Source organism: Panthera uncia, chromosome D1 (genome assembly GCF_023721935.1).
Source record: "Panthera uncia isolate 11264 chromosome D1, Puncia_PCG_1.0, whole genome shotgun sequence".
NCBI lineage: Eukaryota > Metazoa > Chordata > Mammalia > Carnivora > Felidae > Panthera > Panthera uncia.
This window is the reverse complement of record NC_064808.1, coordinates 88,812,864-88,830,844: the sequence shown is the minus strand read 5'-3', so window position 1 is coordinate 88,830,844 and position 17,981 is coordinate 88,812,864. Positions and strand designations below refer to the sequence as shown.

The 17,981-nt window shown below is 52.9% G+C and overlaps 1 long non-coding RNA gene across 1 annotated transcript; it reads right to left on the bottom strand.

The window, feature by feature from the left end:
- Positions 1–9,003: 9,003 nt before the first annotated feature.
- Positions 9,004–17,427, bottom strand: LOC125939259 (uncharacterized). The gene is made up of 3 exons (XR_007463004.1): positions 17,288–17,427; positions 12,032–12,203; positions 9,004–9,146 (listed from the first exon to the last, which is right to left on the bottom strand). It is a non-coding gene; the product is annotated as an uncharacterized LOC125939259 (long non-coding RNA).
- Positions 17,428–17,981: the final 554 nt, after the last annotated feature.

Sequence of the window (17,981 nt, the reverse complement as noted above, 5' to 3'; positions counted from 1 at the left end):
CATCTAGAGATATCTTCTAGAGAACTATTTATCGTTCTACTTTGATCTTTTAACAGCTGCATAGGATTTCATAAGAGGCACTGTAATTTATTCACCTGTTTCCCTATTAATAAATGCATAGGTTGTTTCTAAAATTTCATTACTACAAGCAATGCTTTAATGAACTTGCTTTGCAGTAGACTCAGCTTGGGGATTGCCCAGCTCGTGATTCACACAGTGGCAATGACTGTGATGTTCCTTTGTCTTGGGGAACTGTTCCCTCCTACCTACCTTTTACCTTTTACCTTTTACCTACCTCCTTTTACCTAGAGGCAGAATGTGCTGGGTCTTTCTGTTTCCAGGGCCACCATGATCTGTCCTAGGGTGGTGAGCTCCCCTCAAGCTGAAGCAATGCAGAATCCCTTCCCAGAATCTCTCCTATAGTATGCAGGGCAGAGTACCCCTATTTTCTTTCTGTTTAGGAAACTGGGCTGGCAGAAACCCAGGAGCTGAACCCTTGGAAGATGAGAGATTTCTCTGGGAAAGTCCTCTCCCCTGTCCTGTTAGTGACTTTTCTCACCATAGAGATTCCTTAGTATCTCCTCACTGAGAATGCATCTGTAACATGAGCACTACCTTCTCTGAGAAGCACCATTCTTAAGCTATTATGGTGATTTATATCTCCGTGTGGCTTTCTAGGTCTTTCCACGAGAGCAAACATAAGGCAGGGGAGATAACTCAGGAGAACACTGGACATAGGCAATTTGTTAACATGTATTGAACACCTGTCGTGCTCCAGACATAGGGATAGGAAGTTTCTACGTTCCTGGTCCCCACCTCATGGGGACCCGGCTCCCTGACATCCTATTCATCTCTACCCCTGCCACTGTCCACAGTGACTGTCATATCCACATGAGCATTCCATCCAACATCCTTAAACTTCTTGCCTCCAAATGCCTCCCCCTCCTGCCTTCTTTCTTCCATTTCTGCATAAAATAGGGTAAGAGTACCTACTTCACAGGGCTCTTCTAAGGATCAAATGATTTAGCGTGTATAAATGTCCTCCCTAAATGGCAAAGCACCGCTCCTATTAACACATAGGACGAGAGAAAGAAAGTGCAGGAAGCGTAGAGGAGGCAGGAGGGGAGGGGACTGTAGATAATTGGGATACAGAGGAGGGCAGGCCCGGAGGACCCCACACTGATAGAACTGGCCAGTGGGAATAGATGAAGGGCTGGGGAGGGGAGGAGAAGAACTTTGGAATGCAGAAGGCATCCAGCCTTCAACCCAGGAGTCAGACCCCCCTCCCCAAGCCCAACATTATTCATCTCCCTGGAGGGGGTGGCCTCAAGAGGTTTCCATGACCTGTTCCGAGCAGCGTCTGCCTGAGGCCTGGCATTCTCTCCCATGGGACATCTGTTTGTCTATGCATCCGTGTCCCCCGGCCCTAAGGAGCAGGCAGGAGGTTCGGCGGGGGCTGCCTTCTCTCCCCTGCCTATCTCTCAGACTTCCGCGATGGACAGAGATGCCCGAGGAGATGCTGGGAACACTGCTGGGGTTGGTGGGGGAGTGGATTTGGACCCTCCACTCCCCACCCCACCTCCACCTCAGGGGCCACAGCTGGGCAGTCAGGGCCAGGGAGCTTGGGGGATTCAAGGCTCCCGGGGCTGGGATATCAAAGCTGGAAGCGCAGGGGCATGTCAGCCTGGCTTTGTGAGCCGGGCTCCATCAATGCATGAAAGCCTCGCTGTACAAACTGCATTTGCTGCGCTCCCAACCTGCATTCCCGATTGGTCACGGCCTGGCCCCAGCTGCATTCCTGGGCTAGAGGAGGCAGAGGGGCCTGGCCCCTTTGTTCTTCCCAAATCAGAGCTCAGAACCATGACAGACTGATCACATTACCCAGCTGAGGTCAGCCTGGCAGGAATGACCCCCTCCTGGACCGCCCCCACCTCACCATGCACCGCACCCCACCTTGCTCCTTACCTGTACCCTTTTAACACGCCGCCGTGGGTCTTGGTTGAGGAAGGAAAAACTCCCAAACCACAGCTCTGTTGCTCCTTCTAAGGACCACTCCAGATGCTTGGAGCAGTGCCCAGACCCTCACTCCAGGGCCTGTCCCATTTCGGGCCATCTCTGAGGGCTTGCAGCTGTTCTGGGGTGAGCCCAACTGCCCTATTTATTGTTGGACCCCTCAGAACCCACACAACGTGAAACCAGGTGGCATGTGAGACTCAGGCTCCGTATCCGAGCAAGCCCAGTTTTCATAGGTAAGATGCTTTTCTGTCATAAGCCCCGTTTCAACCAAAGCCCACTTCACCTGGCATTGGCATCTCGCCACCCCTCTCCTTTCCTAGGCCTCACGCGACCTTTGATGTCTCACCTAGCCGGCTTGCATCCTGACTGTGCCACTTATCTGTTGTGCGACTTTGGATGGCCCACTTAACTTCTCTGGGCCTCAGTTTCCTCATTTATAAAACTAGGGTAACTGTGAAGTTTTAAAAAGATATTGTCTGATACGTTTCCGTATCAAAAGCCAAACGTTGCTTTTCCTGCTCTATTCTCTTCCCCCTGGAATGAGTGGCCTTAAGCTGAATTTTCATGAGACAGCAAATACCCTTTTCTCCTTACTTGGAGTCCCTAGAGCCCCAAAAGCGAGGGTCGAGCTCTCTGGAGACAGCTGTACGCAAATTACCTGTGTTGTTCTGAATAGTTTTATATGCCAGTCTTTGTCTAGCTGAAGAGCTTGTTGGAGTAACGGGAAAGCCTTTTCACTGTTATTCATTCAACAAACATATATTGAAGGGAGCTGTGCAGGCCACTGGGGAGCCGGCAGTGGAGAAAGCAGTCAAGGCTCCCACTGTCCCAAAGCCCCCCCATGGGACGGACAGACCCTAATCCATCCTGCATGGAGTCCCAGTGACTTTTCTCCACAGATGTGATGGAAAAATCTAGGCCAGCAGGAGAATGTATCTGGTGGGGGGGTGGGGGGGGAGGGCGGTCACTGAGAAGCCTCCTCTGAGTAAATGACCTTTAAGCTGAGATCCAAAATATGACAGGGGACGAGTGGGAGGAAGAAAACAGTCCCAGCCCAGAGCGGAAGCGTGGCTGTGAGAGGGGTGGGTATAAGGCCTTAGATCATATTCCAAGGGAAATAAGGAGCCAGTGTGAGGTTGAGAGCAGGGGGACAGCATAACCTAGTGTGAGTGGGCGGAGAAAAGAAAAAAGGAGGTGGGGTGGCCAGGAATGGAAGTTGTAGGATCTGTCAGGAGGCTGGAACAGGCTGGAACAGCAGTCTGGGCTGGAGATATGATACTTTTTTTTTTTTTCCATTTTCATGGTTATGCTAGTTTTACAAATGGGGAAACTGAGGCCCAGAGAAGTTAAGTAAGTCATCCAAAGTCACCCAGCCGGTAAACAGCAGCGCCAGGGTTCAAAGCAGGCAGAGGAAATATCTAAGCCTGTGTTCCTATAAGGAGGCCTAAGACACGAAGGGGGTGGTAAGACATCACTCCTACCCCTAGTGGGCTGTGGTTTAAGAGGTATAGACTAGTAGCTTGGGCGTCACAGGGGCAGCGGAGACAGAGAGAGGAAGACAGCCCCATAGGGAGAGTCCCACAAACACCATGTGTCATGGGGACCTGGCTGGCGGGGAGGACCACGCATTGGCCTGGTCTGAGTTATACAACAAACATGAAAACCCTTAGAGGGGTCCACCCGTCATGACCCATGGGGTATTTTCAGAGCTTCTCAGCGCCAGGACTCCTTTTATTCTCACTCTCACCCCATGGATTGTTCTTAAGGATTTTTGTCTACAAAAGAAATCGAATTCATTAAATTGCTAATTAACTTGTTGCCTCGTGTTTTCCTAATCAAGGCCTAACCGGGGATCCGGGCTTCTGATTACAGGAGATCATGGCTGTTGTCACACTGAGATGATTTAATTCCAGCCAAAGCGAGGAAATGTGATGTTTTCATCAGTCCGAACCACCTTGTTATTTGTCTTCCCAACGAACTTTGTGGAACACATGTGAATAAACTGCGTCTTGTAGCAGGTACAGACAAGGAAACAGCCAACACAATAGGGTGTGATAACAACATCCTGTGGGTAAGCACAGGTGGGATGGGAGGTCCAGGAGATATGGAATGCAGCCTTTGGAGGTATAATGGACTGAGTGTGGCCCCCAAGTGTGTACATTGAAGCCCTAACCCCCAGTGTGATGGCATTGGAGGTGGGCCTTTGGGAGGTGATTGGGTTAGATGAAGTCATGAGGGCGGGCCCTTCGTGATGGGATTAGTGCCCTTAAAAATTATTTTTAATGCTTATTTATTTTTGAGAGAGAGACAGAGAGGCAGAACGTGAGCAGGGGAGGGGCAGAGAGAGGGAGACACAGAATCTGAAATATGTTCCAGGCTCTGAGCTGTCAGCACAGAGCCCGACGCGGGGCTCGAATTCACAGACCGCGAGATCATGACCTGAGCCAAAGTTAGATGCTTAACTGACTGAGCCACTCAGGTGCCCCTGGATTAGTGCCCTTGGTAGAAGAGACACTAGACCCACTGGCCCTCTCTCCATGCACATGAGAGCAAAGGCCATGTGAGGACACAGTGAGAAGGTGGCAGTCCACAAGCCAGGAGGCAAGTCCTCACCAGGAACTGAATTGGCTGGCTCCTTGATCTTGGACTTCCAGCCTCTGTGAGAAATAAATTTCTGTTGATCGAGCCACCCAGTCTATGGTATTTTATTAAAGAAGCCTGAACAGACCAATGCAGGAGGTGTGGTAGATATCCTCCCTCTGCCCTTCTAGATCTGCTCTGCACCTGGGTCACCCTGCTCTGTGCCCCAAGGTCTAACTCAAAAGACTGCATCAGTGGGGCTGCCCTTGTCTTGAGCTTCCAGATGGGCTTCCCACTGGTCTCACCAATGGGAGACCCTGGCCCTAGGAGGGTGAGGTCAGCTCCTTCCTGGATCGACCACCGTACGTGGGCTGAGGCTGGCATCCACTCCTGAAGGCCACAGCGCCTCTCAGGCAGCCCTTTTTATGGCTACAGGACTTACAGGGTTCCAGTAACTGCCTCGGGAGAATGACCCTTGGGATGCTATCTCCAGCTGTATCGCCACCCCTAGTTAGTGTCCCTTAATCCCGCCGAAGGCTTTGTCAAATAGCCCTTTGTCAAACCCTCCTCAATTCCTGGGTTTGAATGAGCCATTTTTCCTGCCGAGTGCCTGACTCATATAAAAAGTCAAGGAGAGCTTCCTAAGGCGTGATATCTAGGTTGACATCTGAAGGATGGGTAGGAGTTAGCCCTATTGCAGAAAATTCTATGAGGTTTTTGATAAACCTCCGTTAATAACTCCAGGGACACTTGGGTACTTGGTGTGTCCAGGCTGGGAGTCACCAGCCCCAAGCTCTTTAAAGACTCGCAGATTCAGGGGCACCTGGGTGGCTCAGTCGGTTAACCGTCCAACTATTGGTTTCGGCTCAGGTCATGATCTCATGGTTTGTGAGTTCAAACCCCACATTAGGTTCTGTGCTAACGGTGCAGGGCCTGCTTGGGATTCTCTCTCTCCCTCTCCCTCTGCCCCTCCCCACTCGCTCTGTCTGTCTCTCTCTCAAGAATAAATAAATAAACTTTAAAAAAACTTTTTAAAAAAGGCGCACAGATCCAAATGCAGGGTCTAGGCATTCTCCTGTCAGTCACACCTTAAGGCTGGAAGAGAGAAAGTTGGGGGCTGCACCCACCATAGGTGGCACCCTCCCACTTTCCCTTGAGGACTCCCTGGGATATGAGTGGGGCCCCTGCCATTCCCACCCCCGTTTCTAAGTCAGCTCCCATCCTTTCAGAGAGTTGGCCCTGGTGGGAGGCTGGTGGAAATGATATCTTGGGAAGGAACAGCCCATCCGTCCCCTGTCCCCTCCCATGGTCCCTCAGGCTGAGGGGACAGCTGCCTGAAAGATCAGGTTTCAGGCAAAACTGGCCCAGCTCCTCCTACATGGCAATCCTGGGCATTGGGACACCTGCCAAGGACCCACCCCCATCCCAACCCCCTCTGGTCCCGTGACGGGGAAGAGCTGTGTCTGTCCAGCTCTTCCCTCCCACCCGCCCGAGGCTAGTCTCTCTCCCACTCCCAGTCATCACCAATTAGATGATTCATGTTCAGGCTTCTCTGAATCCGGCCTTCCCACCAGCCTGCTTCGGCACCTGCCCATGCCCTCCCTGCTTCCCCAGCCGCTCTGGGCTTCACTCAGTATGCCTTGGTGGAGACCGCCCTCTGCTTATTCCTGCCTGTGGACTTTTGCTGGGTCCCACCACCCTTCCTCCTCCTGATTCTTGCCACCTTTGGAGGCTAGCCGATGTCCCCTGCCTCATGGAGTTCACGGCCTCCGATACCATCGGCCGCGCTCCTAGATGAGTAGCTGAATGCTACTGAGCACCATTCATTTGATAATCGCATCAGCTACTCTCCTTTTCTATTTCAGGCACTTAGTGATGAGCCAGTCTTCACAATAACCCCATCAGGCAGGTCTGGTCATTATCATGTTACTGCTGAGGTCACTGAGACCTCAGGAACTTTCTAGGCTGGGAAGTGGCAGTGAGCAGACTCAAACCCAGGTTCTTGTGTCTTTTTTTTTTTTTTTTAATTTTTTTTTAAACGTTTATTTATTTTTGAGACAGAGAGAGACAGAGCATGAACAGGGGAGGGTCAGAGAGAGGGAGACACAGAATCTGAAACAGGCTCCAGGCTCTGAGCTGTCAGCACAGAGCCCGACCCGGGGCTCGAACTCACGGACCGCGAGACCATGACCTGAGCCGAAGTCGGACGCTTAACCGACTGAGCCACCCAGGCGCCCCCAGGTTCTTGTGTCTTAAAGCCCTTTCCTACCACTGCTTCCTGTTATGTCTCCCCAGGAGACTGTACATTCTCTGTGGGTAGAGACCTTATAATGTAGCGCTCCTGTATTCCACACACTGTGGGGCAGCACAAGGCACAAAGTGTCCCCCCTCAGAGCGGCGGTGGCTGCCACTGAATACTTCAGTCAGATCATGTCGGTGCTCTGCTCAGAACCTATCGTCTTCCCTGCTCCTTCAGGATACAAGCCAGCATCTCTGATGGCCTACAAGGCCCTATGTCATCTGACACACACAGACACACACACACACACACACACACACACACTCCACCAATTACCTACTCTGCTCAAATCACACTGGCTCCTTGCTGCCCCTCAGTGTTCCAGACGTGGCCCAGAGTCCCTCCATGAGTAACTGGCAAAGCCAGCCCCCAGGACTCCGGGCTCGCAGGTCAACGTTCTGTCCACCGTGTGAGGCCACCTCCCAACGGCCCTGTCAGAGCCCTGCTTGCCGCCAGAGACAAGGCAGCAGCGTCGTTTCCATTGCAGCTCTGTTCCCAGCTGCGCACTCCAGGGCTTGAAGACCCCTGCCCACACCTGCTAATGGAGATTTCGAAGCTTCCAATCTGACTCCTGCCTCCCTCGTACACTGTGCTCCTCTCCTCTGGTCCCGCAACCCCCAGGTGCCCTGTCCTCTATCTGCGCCTCCCACCTCATCGCGCACCAGGATCCTTCCCCGCCTGGCTTGGCTTGTGCTGTCCCCTCTGCCCAAAACGCCCTCCCAATTTTTGCCTAGCCAAGTCTCAAAGTCCTGTTGAAAATGCACCTCATTTGGAGCTTAGCCAATCTCCCCCGTCCCTCTCCATTCTAAGAGCAAAGTCCCTCTCCCTCTGCTGTTCGCCAAGGTATGATGGTTATCTGTCTCCCCCACCAACGCCATGTGGTACTTTTCTCAACCAGACTTTAACCTACCAGCCATGACTCACGTGTACGTCTGTCTCCACCTTTACTCTTCAGACCTGGCCAAGGCAGAGAGAGGCTCTTGTCCACGCTGTGCCGCGTGGTGGCTGGCGCCCAATTCATACATGTGGATTTGAAAGAATTCCGTTCTCGGAGAGGAAACTGAGGTTGAGAAGAGAGACGAGCTGACCCTGGTCGTGAGGCAAAGTCCATAGCAGGTGCGACCCCACTAGGCTGCCAGCAGCTCAAAGGACCCCCGGGCAGGTGTGAATCTCAGAGAGACAACAAATACATTTGTAGCATAAGTGTGGTAGGCAGAATTTAAGATGCCTCCACGACTTGCATCTCTCGGTGTCACTCCTTGGACTGTGATGTCGTGTGGCACAAGAGCTGTGGTCGCGATGAGCATCATCTAATCACAGTGAGCCCCTCAAAAGTAAAGTGTTTTCTCCAAGTGGTGGCAGAAGGGAAGTCAGAGATTTGAAGCGGGAGACGGGTTTCACAATCCTGTGCTGGCTTGAAAGTGTCAGGGGACACATGACAAGGAATGTAGGCATTCTCTAGGAGCTGAGGGCACCCTCTGGCTGACAGCCAGCAAGGCAACAGGGACTTCAGCCTTATAATCACGAGGAACTGAATTCAGTCAACAACCCACCTGAGCTCATCCCACAGCTTTAAGAGCACCTTGATTTCAGCCTGGGAGACTTTGGGCAGAGGACCCGGATAAGCCATGCCGTGCCAGCTTCTGACCCACAGAACTGTGAGCTAATGGGTTCGTGTTGGATAGCTACCTTTGTGGTAATTTGTTACATAACAATGGGAAAATAATATAAGTATGTCCCAACTATTGAATGGGACATACTTATACTAAAAAAAAACAAAAGCCAAAAAAACAAAACCATTTTTTTTCTGTAAATCGAATTTCAGTGGGCCTTTTATATTTTTATTTGCTAAATCCAACAACCCTAAATCCCAGTTAGGTCACCAGGACAGACCAGTTCAGAGCTGGGCCATGGAGCCAGTAGAGATTTCCCCAGTAGACACAGAGTTCCACAGGCTGGAAATCGTCTGCACACTCTCTACCACCAAAGCAAAAAGAGAAGTTTTCTAGGGGGCCTGCCCAACACCCTGCACACAGGGTAACAACATGCCTCTAAAACAAGGTTTCCTTTTTTTTTTTTTTTTAATGTTTATTTATTTATTTGAGACAGAGAGAGTGAGAGCATATGAGTGCAAGCAGGGGAGGGGCAGAGAGAGAGGGGGAGAGAGAGAGAATCCCAAGCAGGCTCCACACTGTCAATGCAGAGCCCAATGCAGGGCTCGATTCCACGAACTGTCAGATCATGACCTGAGCTGAAATCAAGAGTCAGACACTTAACCGACTGAGTCACCCAGGCAGCCCTAAAGGAAAGGTTCTTAATCTGGAGTCTAGACCCCTGGGGCATCCATAGATAGAATTCTAGGAGTTTGGGAACAATGATGGGGGGAAAAAATCACACCCTTATTTTCACTGTCCTCTGAAACTTATTATTTCCTTTAATTAAGAATATAGGTATTATCAGAGCTTCTGGTTTTATTATGGATAGAAATCACGTTGAACTTTTTGGTAATATCACAAAATAGTTTTTGTATTCATCATTATTTTGAAATGATAATAGTTATTCAATATTGCTATTTAATGGGTTAATACAGAAGCGCATAGATTGCCATATCACCCATTTTTAATGTTTTGACAACTATGTTTTGATATAATCGGTTGCCTTTGTAAATCTAATGTATTTTTTTAAAGAAAAACATCATTCTGAGAAGGCACCCATAGGCTTTCCCAGACTGTGTCCTTAGACGAAAAGTCTAGAGCCTGGTAGAAGCAAGCAATGGGGCACAATGGACAAGGTATCAGGATATCAGTTCACTTGGGTTCAAATGCCAGCTTTCATGCATCGTTGTTGTGAAAACCTCACTTAACCTTTCCGAGCCTCCATTTCCTCCTCTTTAGAACAGAGGTTCTGAGAAAGTGAGAGAATAGACGTGAACCACCTAGCACAGGCTGGTCCTCAGTAGATGAATGCTAGTTGCTGCTATTAATGACGATTACGACCAATAACTATAATCGTATCTGTGATTATAATATAGCATAATACATTACGATGACTACAATCACGTATCATTGGTTCCTCCCTTCCCCCTGCGCCCCCTCCCTCCCCGTATCTTTGCTTAGTTGTTCTTGGACTCCTGCATGAACGGTGGTTTCCTGTGGCCTCCAAATAGCTTTGCCCCTTATAGCCTCAGCCCCCGCCCTGGGTCCCACAGACCCCGTGCCTGGCTCAGCCCACACATCCCTACTGCTATCTACCCATTGCTCTAGCAAATAGGACAAAAATGCACATCCCCTCGGTGGTGGTGGTGGTGGTGGTGACGTCCTACACTTTGCTAATGAGAAACAAGTGGCCTGCTGTGCTCAGTGCAAAGCCAGGAGGACAGATCCCCACCACAGTCCAAACTCACATTCCTGAGGCGGCACAGGGTGACACGGCCGGAAAGGTGCAAAGGCATTCTTTGCCTAGGCCTTTCTTTGCACACCAGGGCCCTTGACCGGGGGGCTGCTGGAGCAGTCCCCCCACCCCCGCCAAGCACCCTCACCACAGCCCTTCCTGTTATGGGGCACTGGACCCAGCCTTGGGTGTGGGCAGGAGGGCAGCCAAAGCCTGAGTCACTGGGAGGGGACAGTTGAGTCTTGAGATGTGGTCTCCGTGGGGACGACTGAGGACAGAGAGGGGTGGAAAGCCCCTCCCTCAGGCCAGCATCCCTTCCAGCAGCACTGTGGGGTGAGCGGGAGCCCTGCGGGGCCTCAGCCCTCACTGCCCTTCTTCTGTCCTCTGCGCTCTGTCTCCCAGGCCCACCGCCTGCTCTGGAAGCACCAGACTGCCCTTCTTCACAACTCACTTCTCGCTTACCCAGAGTCATTGGTCCAACGGGAAAACAGGCCCACAGAGGGCTGCTGACTCCAGGTAGCAGGGCAGCATGAGGAGTTAAGTCTATTGCCTTGGGCTTTAGGCAGAGCTGGGGCTCCTGATTCTTTGGGACTCTCTAACTCAGTGGCCCCAGATTGTCTGTTGGTGGGGTTTTAGTATCTTCTAAAGCTCTGGGAACTCCCCTTCTCATGTCATCCACAGAGCCCTCCATACGGAGGCTTGCACAAACTCCATACAGAAAGGGGTGGATTTGACCCTATGACTTGGTTTCCAGCACGCAGGCAGGGATCCCACTGAACTACTCTCACAGCCGCCCTCTTGTGTTCCCAGGAGGGACCAGCCATCCCACCCTTTTCCCCAGCTTTCAACTCACAATCCTAATATCTTCTCTTAGCCAATAGTACTAGCCTTTCCCGCTGTAGAGCCAGACAGGGTTAGGACCAGTCCTGACAAAAACAAGAAGCCTATTAGTCTTAGGAGGAGGGTATGGAATTATCCTCTTTCCAAGGGAAGGAGAACGCTATCAAGTACCTTCCATGAGATCTTAGACACTGTTCAGGGAACTTTCCAGAGAACCTCTTAGTTACTCCTTACAAGAACCCGCAAAATCAGTATTTTCTCCATTTTATAGGTGAGAACACTGAGGTTCAGAGAGTTCTCTGTTCTCTAACATTCCCAAGGCCGAGGAGTGGAGCTGGACATTAAGCCATGTCTGTGTGGTTCCATAATTAATGGTCTCCCCCAACAGTAGCTGTTCTTACGTCTGCCAAACCCACTGTCTCCCCTGAGTCTCTGCCCACTTGGTCCTCCCTCAGTTTCCCATCTGGCTTTCCAATTTCCCACTGGGACTGGAGGTCATCTTGAATCCCTTCCCGCACGATTGGAGCCCCAACACGCCACCTAATTCTCGGCAGTCCCTTCTACTGGGACGTCTTTGGGGCCCCAAAGCTCACAGGACCCATGCACCCAATTGGCTGACCTCTCAAGCCATGCTGCTGCCATTCTTTTGGACTGTTTTCCTGCTGCTCTGACCTATGCATAGGATTGAACCTCCTTGGAATGACACTGGCCCAAAAGAAGGTTGACGTGCCGCACCCTTATGGATACCGCCCTGGGGCAATAGAGCACTGCTCTCAGGGCCCAGCCCCACAGCTGCCTAGCCCAGCCTCTCCCTACTCTATTCCTCCCCTCTCCTCCCTCCAAGCAGTCCCACGGGGGTGCTAGCTCTGCCCCGAGATCTGGGTCCATTACAACCTCCGGGCCCACCTTGCTCAGTGAGTAGGGTTCCAGCACGATGAGAAACAGAAGAACCAATGCGCAGGTTGGGAAGGTGGTCTGGAAAAGTTGCTCCAAAAGGGTGTAGATGCAGGAAACCTGGTAGAGAGAAGCTGACGAGAGGTGTCCAGGTCTGGCTTCCTGGGCATGACGGGAATGAGACCTGGGGTGGAGAGGGGGCCAGGAGACGCCTTCAACTCCCGTGGAGCTCCCTGTTTACATTCTGTCTGCTCACATGGCCTTTTCCAGACTGCTGGCCCAGCTGCCTCACACACTGTTGTTGTCAACACCCTCCCCGTTGCCTGATGCCCCCACGGAGGGACACGGCTGTCTGCCATGGCTCCGCCACACCCCGCAGGCCTGGGAGAAATGACCGGGAATGGCAAGGGCCCCAAGGAGCCCAGAATTCCTAGACACTTCCCAGCCCTTTAGCTGCTAAGCCTCTCCCTTCTTGGGGGCCCCTTACCTTTTTCTTGTTTCTCTCAGGTGACTTTTAGCTCCCTTTCCCCTCTCCTGCCATTCTATACCTATCTCTTCCCCAAAACTCTAGGGAACGAAGACTTTGAAAGGTGAGGACACCACAGGCTCCCACACAGGGAAAGTCGGATCAGAAGCCCCCAGATCCTCGTAACAAAAGTTTCCTAGACCGAAGCCCTCCCTTCCTGCAGGGCCTTCTGCGGGTAGCCTGTGTAAGCCTACTTCAAACCAATAGCCCAGGCTGGCTGAGCCCTTTCTCCACCCAAGGCCGACCTCCTGCCTTCCCCGTGTGATGTGGTTTTCCCATCCATTCTGGAACACCAAGGATTGCCAGGAGGGGCTGAGGGAGGGTCTAGGGTGGGCAGAGCAAGGATGCAGGAGCAGTATTTCTGGGAAGGAGAAAACGGAGAGGCCCAGAGACAGGCTGAGGACAGACAGAGACGAAGATGAAAAGACAGACAGGAGCTGGGGGAGACGGACAGAGAGACAGAACAGCACCAAGAGGTCCAAATTGACACCACATGGCCGTTATGCTGGACCCCAGGGCCCAGCAAACAAGGTTTCGTGCTGAGTCAGTTACCATGGTGACAAACATGCAGGAAATATCCAAGATAACTAGAATAGTGGCAATAACATGTGTTTTGCATAAAACTTCCTCCCTCCCCGCCCCCCCCCCCACCGGCCCCCAATGTATTCGTTGCATTACTTGGGATAAACTTGGCTTTTGCACAATCACCTTCCCTGAGAGGCCTGGCGTAGGGGTTTCTAAGGTCATGGGGTGAGAGGAACAACGGCCCTAGGGGACGGATGGGCCTGGGGGAGATTTCTGCTCAGGGGAGTAGGGTACGTTTCATACCTTTCACCTCACTTCCGCCTCTCTGAGTCCAGATTTAGGTTCCCATAGCCTTGTGCTCCAGAACACAAAGGCCCAGAAGAGTCTGAATTTCTGTTTGAGGTCTCATAGTAAATCTGAGGGTTGGGGAGGGGGTGTGTGGAGGGGAGGGGACCTTCTTGGCAAGCCCCAAAAAGCATCCCAGCAGAGTTCAGGTTGTGGGGGGAGGCCAAAGCTTAAGGGAGGGCACGTGAGACAGCATAGGAGCCAAGTGCCCTGAGCATGTTGGCACTTCCATGGGGTGAGCCCTGCCCTCACTTCCAAAGCAAGGGCAAGGGCATCTGGGGGGGAGAAGTAGAGAAGCAACAGAACAGGGGCTCTTGGGGGCAGGGGATTCTGGGGAAGAAGAGAAGGATCAGCTTTGGTTTGGCCGACACACAGGAGGACAATCTGGGGATGGAAGAAGGTGGGAGGCATCCCAGAAGACAGAGGTGCCTCTCGGAAAGCCCCCCACTAGCTCCCTCTGCTCCCGAGGCCACCGTGAAAGGCCCAGCTAGAAGCCAACCACGGCGATCGCTTGTCGCCAGCTCCCCGTGGTGAGAACCCAGGGTTTCCAGGCAGGTCCTGCCACGCCAATTGCACAATCTCGGGCCTCCCGCACGACTTCCCTGCGCCCGAGTTCTCGCTTCTGTTGGGTGGAGCTAACAAGAACTTATCTCGAAGGGCCTTAGGAGGCACAAATGTCACGGTGCACATGGGAGCACTTGGCACCTCGTAAAGCTCTGTGCTCACGTGGCCGGTGGCTGCCGTGACTCAGGCAGAGGGGAGTGGACAGGCCAAGGCAGCAAGGAGAGGTTGCAGGCAAGGTTCATGTGAGGAGACTTTCTGGTTTCTCTAATGACATTACACCCAGATTTTCCGATCTAAACAACCCACTTCGGGTGTGATTTCCCATCTCGGAAACTTTCTGGGAAATGATCTGCGATAGAAATGGTTTGGGAAGGGTCCACCTGGACCCAGTGGACCTTGCGTGGTTTGCAGCATCCCCCTTGGGAATGCCAGCACCAAACTGTGGCCTGGGGGGACCCAGCGGGCTGTTATCTGCCGACCCTTCCTCCGATCCTCTGCGATGACCATAGCACCAGCCCCTCCTTCATTGGCAGCGCTGAGCCAGGCCTGGAAGCCGCCCTTAAATGACCTCCTCGGGTCAAACGAGGCGGACGGTTACCAGCTCCCTTCGGAACGTAGCGATCTCTCAAACCGAGACCAGAATTGCTTCCTCTTTGCTGTTGGGAAGAGTGCAATCCGCCCCACTCACATCCCAAATTCAAAGCCTTACTTTGGTACCACGCTGTGAGGGATGTGGATGGAGAGACGGGAAGGGGAAAGCAGGAAGAACCGGCCCTTGGTATCTAGCTCACCCAGTGACAGCCAAGCATGGCTTAAGGAGCAGGAATCCTACTTCCTGGATCCAGGACCAGGGCGGGACTACTGAAGGAGACGGAGCCTGGTGGCTCCTCACAGGGGACATGCCAGCTGAGGGAGCAGAGAGAAAAGCAGACCAAGGCTGGGCCTCGGCGTGGGCCCCCCACCCAGCCCCTGGTTCCCCAGGAGGACAGCGGGAGGTCTGCTGGGCAGAATACCACCTCCCCAGCTGGCCGCCTTTTCTGTATCTGGTTTCACTCTCTCCCAGCTTTTTCCATATTGATTCTCTTTGGCCCTGGGGCAATTTTTCCAGCTCTTCATCTGTTTCTATGTGGCACCAGTGAAACAGGCAGCCCCAGGGACAGAAGGCTGATTCTGTGTGTGTGTGCGTGCGCTGGGGGCAGAGGTGGGCGGTGGAGTGATGGCATAAGAAATTGGTGGCCCTGAGCCTGGCAGTTCTGGTTGAGTCTCAGAACGTTGCTGGACAAGTCCAAGGGCTAACGGGAGTCAGAGAAGGCTGGGGCTTGGAGGGGAACAAAGTGCCCACTTACCCTCTTTCTTCCTAATTCCTCAGGGTTTTCAAGAGGAACAGGGATAAGGTGTAGGTTACAAAAGAGCCTTACCCTGGGAAGGATGAGCCCAGGCTTCCTTTCCTCCCTCACAGGCCCAGCTGGGATCCCAGCCCAAGCATGCTGGGGGTGTGGGCAGAGCACTGAGGCACCAGGCCTGCTTGAAAGACTCTGGGGTATGGTGTTCCGTGGCCCTGGGGCAGGAGGCAGCCACTCCTCTCTGTTAGCCAAGGAGCCTTCTCCAGAGGATTAACAAGGCCTTCCTGCCACCCCTCCTGGCTGGTGCAGGAGCCAGAACACCACACCTGGCTGCCAGCCAGCCTGTGTCTGGGGAACCAGTGCTCTCTCAGAGACTTGCAGACACACTGCTGGGGCCCAAGGGCGGGAGGAGAGAGGTAGAGGCTTCTGGGGAGTCCCTGGGGCCACCCAGCTGGGAAGTACTGACCCCGAAGGGCAGCCAGCTCTAGCTTCTGGAAAAATAGGCCTTCCTGGCCCACAGCTGAGGGGTGGACGGGGAGTCCGGAGGGTCTCTTGTCGGTCTGCCCCTGGCCTCTCTCCTGACGACAGGGAACACGGAATCAATACATAACCTGGGAGACCAAGAGCAGGGGTCTAGAAGGCTGTGAACTTCTCTCTTGCCCCGATGTATCGCCTGTTGGGAAGCTAAGCATAAGCCAAGGGGTGGCCATGCTCTTGGGCAGGGATGAGAGTGGGCTGACGTTAGGGGGCAGGGCACGTGCCTCTGGGCCCAGTGGGATGAGAAGAAACCAGTCTGTATCTGCAAGGCTTCTCGAAAGAAACCATTGGGTAGCAGCAAGGAGACTCTGAAGTCACTCTGTAGATGAGGAACGGGAGGCCCAGGGAGGTTAAGTGACCCGCCACAGGCCATCAGTGACTGGTCAGCGGGGCCCAGGTTCGAATCCAGTGATTCTGTCATTACATCACACCCCTTCTTTTTATCCTCCACCTTCTCTCGGGGCCTGCAACCAGGAGACACCCCCCCCACCACCAACGCCCCGCCACGCCGCCCCCCGGCATGAAGGGAAGATGGGCCAGCTGCCCTGGTGGGGAAGCAGGCCTCTTTGGCCAACAGTAGCTCTACCCTGTGTGGGAGCAGGGTCAGGAGCAGAACAGCTGCTGAGGAAGGCAAGCCAGAGCCTGTGTCCCTGGGCCGGGCGGCTCTGGTTCTAGAACCAGCCATGCCCGTAGAGTGGGACCATTCAAAGTGGTCCCCAGACCAGCTCTAATTCTACGGAGCCTGCACTTGTCTCTGCCCTTGTCCTTCCCTGCACTCTGCTAAGTAAACAAACACAGCTCTCAGGCAGCTCTCTGCTGGCAAACACCCCGACTTAGCAACCGCCCCTAGAATAAATAAACACTCCCTCACTGCACGCTTACACACACTCATTCACATACGCTCGCCCGTGCTCCCCGCCGGCCATGGAGCCCCCACTGGGCCCCAACCTCACACACACAGGCGTGTGACTGAGACTGCCACCCGCCACCGCCACCGGGGTGCTGGGGACGATCGGGGACCTCAGCTGCAACGAGACCCTGACCCCAGGCTCGAGGCTTGCTCTGGCAGTCCACAAGCCTGCAGGGGAGGGTCAGGGCTAAAAGCCACCCAGGGTAGGGAAATGAGAAGACCTTTAGAATGACAAAGTAACTAGTTCAACAAACGAAAGCCCTGGGAGGGAAGGAGTCTTGCCGGAGATCTTAGCAATGGGCCTTATAGAGGCAGCGGCAGCACTCTTGACCAGGACCCTTTCTGGTTCCCCACCAAACGCCCCTTCCCCTGCCAATCCTTTGTGGTCAGTTTAAAGGGGACAAGCACCGTCCAGATGGCAGAATGAAGAGATGACGCTTGGATGGTGAAGTCCCGGCCTCGTTCTGGACCGACGTTCTCAACTAGTCCTGGGCCACATGGGGGAGGAGCCCTCTCACCGCGTTGTCACCACGGCCTTTGCCTTGACCTTGGAGCTTCCCGGGAGCTGCCCGTCTTCTCCTTGGGAAGAGTGACTTCCTCTGGCATCCAGCTCACAGCTACACCCCGGGTACCTCTTCCTCAGTCAGGGGGGAACGTCAGTGTCTGTCCCAACCAGAGGAATAATAAAGGCAAAATCATCCTAGGCCAAAGGCACTGGAGGCTAGCAGCAGGAAGTTGTGTTTGATATCTAAGAAAAGCAGGACAGCCGAGGCGTGAGTAGGTGGTGGTGTTTAATGCTGCGTTGAAGCCCAGATCACAGCGGGAGACAAGTGGTGACAGCCACAGACAGACACCAGGCCTCGCGCGGGGTAGGGCGGCCCAGCAGAAGCATGTAAGCGTCAGCATTAGGCATGTCTTGTTTCAGGTCCCAGCTTTTCCATTATTAGCTGTGGGACCGTAGGCAATTTACCTAACTTCTTCTGTCTCTTCAATGCCCAAAGGCTACATACAATATCTCTAGCACGGGCAGTGTTGCCTTCAACAATGGTGGATGCATGTGGCATGATTTTGTTTTGTTTTGTTTTGTTTTATTTTATTTTATTTTATTTTATTTTATTTTTTATAAAAATTTTTAAGTTTATTTATTTATTCTGAGAGAGAGAGAGAGAGACAGTGCTAGTGGGGGAGGGGCAGAGAGAAAGGGAGAGAGAG